This window comes from Lygodium microphyllum, chromosome 1 (genome assembly GCF_053477565.2).
Source record: "Lygodium microphyllum isolate KBCC chromosome 1, Lygodium_microphyllum_v1.1.10, whole genome shotgun sequence".
Classification (NCBI taxonomy): Eukaryota; Viridiplantae; Streptophyta; class Polypodiopsida; order Schizaeales; family Lygodiaceae; genus Lygodium; species Lygodium microphyllum.
The window spans coordinates 92,165,715-92,172,636 of record NC_141135.1 but is presented as its reverse complement, the minus strand read 5'-3'; the positions used below and the strand labels follow the sequence as shown (position 1 = coordinate 92,172,636).

The window sequence follows — 6,922 nt, the reverse complement described above, 5'->3', positions numbered from 1 at the left end:
ATTATTTAAGATAAATATCTTCTTCGTCATCTTATACTCTCTCTCTCTCGCTCTCGCATCTTAATCTTAATAATTACTTAAGATAAATTTATTATTATTATTCTCTCTCTCTCTCTCTCTCTCTCTCTCTCTCTCATCTTTGATTGTGGGCATGCACGTGCACACACACACACACACACACACACACTCTCTCTCTCTCTCTCTCTCTCTCTCTCTCTCTCTCTCTCTCTCTCTCTCTCTCTCTTATAGTAGCCTCCTCAACCTCCTAATGATAGTAAGAGATATATACACATACATACGTATTTATAAATGTATGTGTACGTGTGTGTGTATCATATTATGTATTTTAGTGCTATACATATACACTAAATATATATATATATTAGTAATATTAGTAAAGATAATTATTTTTGTAGGGTACGATTTCAGAGATAATCTAGCTGGGTAGTGTTTCTTATCTTTTGAAAGGGAAGATTTGAACATACTTTTCATTGCATTGATTTCTTAAGGATATCCCTAAAAAATCTTGAATTTTTTTGAAATGTGATTCATTTTTTGAAGGTTAAAGATTTTCACACCCTTCTAAGGGTAAAGTCGTTTGATATGCATTATGGGGTCATTAAAACAAAGGTCTCCATTCCCACATGGAAGACAGCTCATAATCGGATGTTATTGGCCCCAGATAAAGGATCAAGTTTTACCTCATTCTAAAGATCTTGTGATGCTTCTCTACAGTCTAAACCATGATGACTCAACAATAACATGTACCTTTGTGTTATTTGGCATATATGTGTGTTGTATGATCGTATCTACTCTTTTGATGGGATCTCTTTATCTAAGATTTAAGAGAGAATCTAGGTGGGGAGTGTTTTGTATCTTTTGAAAGGGAAGATTTGAACATACTTTTCATTGCATTGATTTCTTAAGGATATCCTTGAAAAATCTTGAAATTTTTTGAAATGTGATTCATTTTTTAAGGTTAAAGATTTTCACACCCTTTTAAGGGTAAAATCGTTTGATATGCATTATGGGGTCATTAAAACCAAGGTCTCCATTCCCACATGGAAGACATCTCATAATCGGATGTTATTGGCCCTAGATAAAGGATCAAGCTTTACCTCATTTTAAAGATCTTGTGATGCTTCTCTACAGTCTAAACCATGATGACTCAGCAATAACATGTACCTTTGTGTTATTTGGCATATATGTTTGGTGTATGATTGTATCGGGAAAAGTAGAAACATCAAAGAATGAGTAATCATGAGTTTGTGTAATGGGAACATCCTTTATTTGTGTGTTCTATGGATTCAATTTGCATCACCTACAACAGTCGATCTCGCCTTTCATTCTCTTAGGAGGCTCACTCAAGGTCATGTATTATTTTCCTTGGACAATGCTATTACCGTATTGCAACAGAATCATTTGCCTAAAAACTCTGCAAACCCACTTGGTAGGCCACGATTGATGCAAATCTCCACTACACCTTACCTTTGTTTTATAGCTCTTTATGTGAAGACTACAGGTATCCTTATGCCTCTAGGATAGATTTACTTTTGCAACCTACATACAAGGAGCCTTGGAGTGTGACATGTGGTGTCAAAAATGCGAACGTACGGAGAGTTGGAGACCGGCATGTGCCTCCCACCCCTAGCTTTGCTTAATATTGGTAAAAGATAAAAGACGCTTGTGCCGTGCAACTCATATACAACTCACTCATTGGTCAACAACTACACATGGTTGTGCCATGATGCATGCGGGTGCCTATATATTAATGGATTTATGCATGTGCGTATCTCTTGATGTTGAGAAAAGGAGGCTGGTTAGAGGGGTGCTGCTCTGTTGAATGCATTAGTTATATTCTACTAAGTTAAAATGAAATGTTAAAATATTTACATTCATTTCGAGTTTTCACTTAAGCTTTTATACTTAGAAGTATATAATACTCTCGAATGTACATAAGACTCATGCTCCAGAGAGTAAATGTCTCGGGTATGTTCCACGACAACCATTGCGGTATACAAATTTAACAATCGGAATTGTGGCACCGAAAAGGATAGATAAATTACACAGCTTATTGGAAACATGTTAGATACGGCCCAGGCAGTAGTCATCTCGAGGCCGAGGCCCAATCGAGCAGTAAACAAGGCGTAGAATGGTGGTTTGAATCGATCCCTCGAGTGGTTGATAGGGTAAAAACATTATTGTATTTCGGGTTCCGAGACAGAAAGCGCAAGCGAGAGAGTGGCAGAGGGGAGAAGGTCAGGGTCTGCTGGGCACTGGAGGGGGTTGTGATAGGGCTTGGACTAAGTCGGCTCAATTACGAGAGGAGGTGCCAGGTATCTTCAAGTCTACAGCCTGTTGCGCTGCCTTTTTCTAGGTGGCAGCCGAGGCCTTGAGGTGGCCGGATTGGGCCATGAGGTAGCATCATTAAATACTCGTTTCTTGCGATTTTGCTTTGGTTTTGGTGGTTTTTTGTCATTTTTTGTTGTTTACATCAAGCAGTTTTGATCTATCTACACTGTTTTAACTTGAAGTATCTTTTTCCATTGACATTGCTATCTTCAACATCGCTAAGCTTGATGGTACGAACTATGCCTATTGGAAGAGCAAAGTTTGGCAGGTGTTTGTGTATAAATCATAGATAAAGCGACTAAGGTTGAGTGCAGAGCAGCTTGAAACAATAACTAATGACAGATGGATGGAGCTCGATGAGTTATGCAAGTCCACTCTTAACTTGTCTACTTCACGTAATCTTAGCACTTGACATAGAAAAACAGTCTCAAACAAACAAGTTCCTTTTCAACAGGTTATCATATTTATCTTTGGAATACATCCAGAAATTTCAGCCTGCAGGCTAATCCATAATCTACCCGAAGGCTATCCATAATCCGCCCGAAGGCTATCCAGCAATCCATAGGGATTACTAATCCAAGATTCCGCTCATAGACTAATATGCGGGCCTCGAGATCCAATCTCGAGTCACGTTGTCCTCTTGTGCAGGGCCCGAAAGGCAAGGGATTTACGGGGCCAGAGCCCCCCTGGCACCCAAGCATCCTCTTGCTCCAAGTAGCACTCAACGGAGAGACCTCACGCGGCGGGTTGGGTCCACGTTCCCAGCGCGTGGCTAACAACCCCCTTGGTTAGGGGCAGGCAGACAGTCCGGGGTAATTGAAGCTACCTCTCCCTTCAGGGCTTCAACCTGAAGCATTAAATATCTTTCCATCCTTTAGTTCCTTGAGCAAACAATGCAAACAGTGCTCCTAAAGTGTTACAAGCACAATCAATTCTAGTGGTCGTCTATTTTGCCAACTGCTAGGAGTGAATCCTTCTCTCCGAATGCATCCAGCATTCGATCCGGGATCAATTGCGACTTGGAAAGATCCCCAAGGGTTTGTTTGTTCACCCTTTTGTCTTTGGGTTAGGGCCATACCATGTTAACCCAACTTAACCAATATCTTAGGTTTCGCACCCACCTGGTAGGCCACGATTGATGCAAATCTTCACTATACCTTACCTTTGTTTTATAGCTCTTTATGTGAAGACTACAGGTATCCTTATGACTCTAGGATAGATTTGCTTTTGCAACCTACATACAAGGAGCCTTGGAGTGTGACATGTGGTGTCAAAAATGCGAACGTACGGAGACTTGGAGACCGGCATGTGCCTCCCGCCCCCAGCTTTGCTTAATATTGGTAAAAGATAAAAGACGCTTGTGCCGTGCAACTCATATACAACTCACTCATTGGTCAACAACTACACATGGTTGTGCCATGATGCATGCGGGTGCCTATATATTAATGGATTTATGCATGTGCGTATCTCTTGATGTTGAGAAAAGGAGGCTGGTTAGAGGGGTGCTGCACTGCTGAATGCATTAGTTATATTCTACTAAGTTAAAATGAAATGTTAAAATATTTACATTCATTTCGAGTTTTCACTTAAGCTTTTATACTTGGAAGTATATAATACTCTCGAATGTACGTAAGACTCATGCTCTCGAGAGTAACTGTCTCGAGTATGTTCCACGACAACCATTGCGGTATAAAAATTTAACAATCCACGACAACCATTGCGGTATAAAAATTTAACAATCGGAATTGTAGCACCGAAAAGGATAGATAAATTACACTGCTTATTGGAAACATGTTAGATACGGCCCACGCAGCAGTCATCTCGAGGCCGAGGCCCAACCGAGCAGTAAATAGCGCGTAGAACGGTGGTTTGAATCGATCCCTCGAGAGGTTGATAGGGCAAAAACATCATTGTATTTCGGGCTCCGGGACAGAAAGCGCGAGCGAGAGAGAGTGGAGGAGGGGAGAAGGTCAGGGTCTGCTGGGCACTGGAGGGGGTTGTGATAGGGCCTGGACTAAGTCGGCCCAATTACGAGAGGAGGTGCCAGGTATCTTCAAGTCTACAGCCTGTTGCGCTGCCTTTTTCCAGGTGGCAGCCGAGGCCTTGAGGTGGCCGGACTGGGCCATGAGCGCCCTGACCTTGGCCTCCACCTGCTCTCTGCGGATCAGCCCGTCTGCGCCCGCCCCGAAGTCCAGGCCCACCCCCCAGGCGTCCACGCAGCACCGTTTGTTCCGCATGTGGTCTGCCAAGTAGGGCCAGCCCAGCATGGGCATACCCGCGGAGAGGCTCTGCAGGGTGGAGTTCCAGCCGCAGTGCGTGAGGAAGCCGCCCACGGCTCGGTGTGTGAGGACCTGCATCTGCGGGTCCCACGGCACGAAGCACGCCTGCCCCTTCATCCTTTCGAGATAGCCCTCCGGGAAGATGGCACCGTCGCCGTGCATCAGGTCGCCCGGATGACCCACAGCAGAGGCCGCCCGCTCGCCTCTAGCCCCAACGCCAGCTCGGCGAACTGCTGAGCCGTGAGGACCGCGATGCTGCCGAAGGACACATACAGCACCGACTCGTCCTCCTGCGCATCCAGCCACCCCACGCACGCCTCTTCCTCCGGCCACAGCGCCGCCGTCGGGTAGGCCCGATCCACGTGGCCCTCGAAGAAGGACGCCGCTAGCACTGGGCCCACTGTCCACGTGTCATCGCGCTCCTTGGCCCGCAGCGGCGCCATGGAGGCTGCCTCAAGGGCATCGAATGTGTTGATGGCCACCCACGTGGCCTCGTGGATGCGGCGGCACGGCTGCAGGAACACGTCGAACATGAAGTCCTCGTCGTCGAACGGTTGCAGGAACGTGTTGAGCTCGCGCAGCCGCAGCGCTGGCACGCCTGGGATCCAGTCGATTAGCCGCGAGTTCGAATTTCGATACGCTTCTGCAAACATATTTGCATACCATCAGAACACTAATGCAGTGTAGATGAACACTGATTCTGCAGCCATTTCCATCGGTACAAGCGGTAGTGTATATCCATATACATCGCTCATAGAATAGGCACATGGCCTACTGAGGTGATGAGTTGCCATGGTTTCCTAAACTTATCATGGTGAATCAAAAAGCTCAATAGGCGCACATGATCAACCTGCAAAGGAATGCAATTGCTGGAGAGTAGATGACTTGGAAATTGCTTTAGTAAAAAGCAACTAATCAAATCGTATCGCGTGTCCAGTCATTGCTAGCTACCATAGTAAGTGGGGTTAACAGACTGCTAACCGAGGAGAATTCAATTAACTGGGATACTACAAAATATTCCATGACACATCAGTTAGCTTAATGGATACTACGTTACATAGTATCGCAAGCCATCAATATGTCCAGGTTAATGGATACTACGTTACATAGTATCGCAAGCCATCAATATGTCCAGGTTAATGGATACTACGTTACATAGTATCGCAAGCCATCAATTGCGGACATATTGTAAAGCCTCTGCATCAGTCTATTTTACATACCATATTATCTGTACAATGGAGTACATATGAAGCGGCACATGACATCGTCAGTTAGCATTCATTTTGTGGACATTCTATACTCATCCGTATGACACATCATATTGCGAACAAATTACACACTGTGCATCAGAATAAAATCTAATTTCTACCTTCAGCAGGCCTGCAGCCTTGTTTGACAGCCATCATCGACGCCAGAGTCCCCGCCGAGGCAGTCCAAAACGCCATCCTCCTGAGCTGGAGCTTGTTCGCCACATCCTGTGTGAAATACAGATACAGGTCGGATATCATTAGAGTAAGTGGAACCGCATCTGCATCACTGTGATCCGTTTTGTCCTGATCCACGCGCAGAAGTCCCTCTACCAGCTGCTCCAATGCAGGCCGGAGGCTGAAGAAGGACTTGCAGACCTCCACCAACGTGTCCTGCCCGCTCGTGCTCCCGCTCTCTCTATCGTCCCTTATCTCTGCGAAGCGTATGTCGAGGCCTTGCGCTTGCAGCCGAGCCTGCATGGGCTTGAGTATGGAGTGGTTGTGCTGCGTGTTCACGAAGGTAATCGTGAACCCCTCCAAAGCTAGCTTGACCGAGAGGTGCATCATGGGGCCGATGTGGCCCTGCGCAGGGAAGGGTATCACCATGGCATGAGGCCGTGCAGGTGACTTATTACATTGAGCCTTGCAGATGAGATCGGCCTCGGCGCCCATATCGGACTTTAACAGACCGATGATGCCTTCTGCAGAATATGGTGTAGAAGCTGCAGCACCGTGCTACCGATATGAGATGATCAAAGGAAGAGTATGGTTGCCACTGAAGGTATAAACCGATGAAATAATAAATTAAAATTGTTCATTTTTGAAGGGCTAGTCCATATTTTCTCGTGAAGGTTTATTTTTGAAGGGCTAGACCATATCTTCTCCTCCACGTCTCTCTATGATCTTGCCCTTTCAGTTGAAGGTCACTTTTTAAAATATGGTCTTCCAATGATGTGTGCAATAAATATTACCTTTTAAGATTTAAACTTTGTGCAAGGAAGCTTTTTAATCAAAATTACTTAATAATAATAAAATGTTAATTTG

At 45.0% G+C, this 6,922-nt stretch overlaps 1 pseudogene across 1 annotated transcript; it reads right to left on the bottom strand.

The window, feature by feature from the left end:
• Nucleotides 1-4,137: 4,137 nt before the first annotated feature.
• On the bottom strand, nucleotides 4,138-6,618 carry LOC148041407 (7-deoxyloganetin glucosyltransferase-like; annotated as a pseudogene). Its single transcript, XR_015692420.1, has 2 exons — nucleotides 6,001-6,618; nucleotides 4,138-5,274 (listed from the first exon to the last, which is right to left on the bottom strand). The product of XR_015692420.1 is annotated as a 7-deoxyloganetin glucosyltransferase-like (transcript).
• Nucleotides 6,619-6,922: the final 304 nt, after the last annotated feature.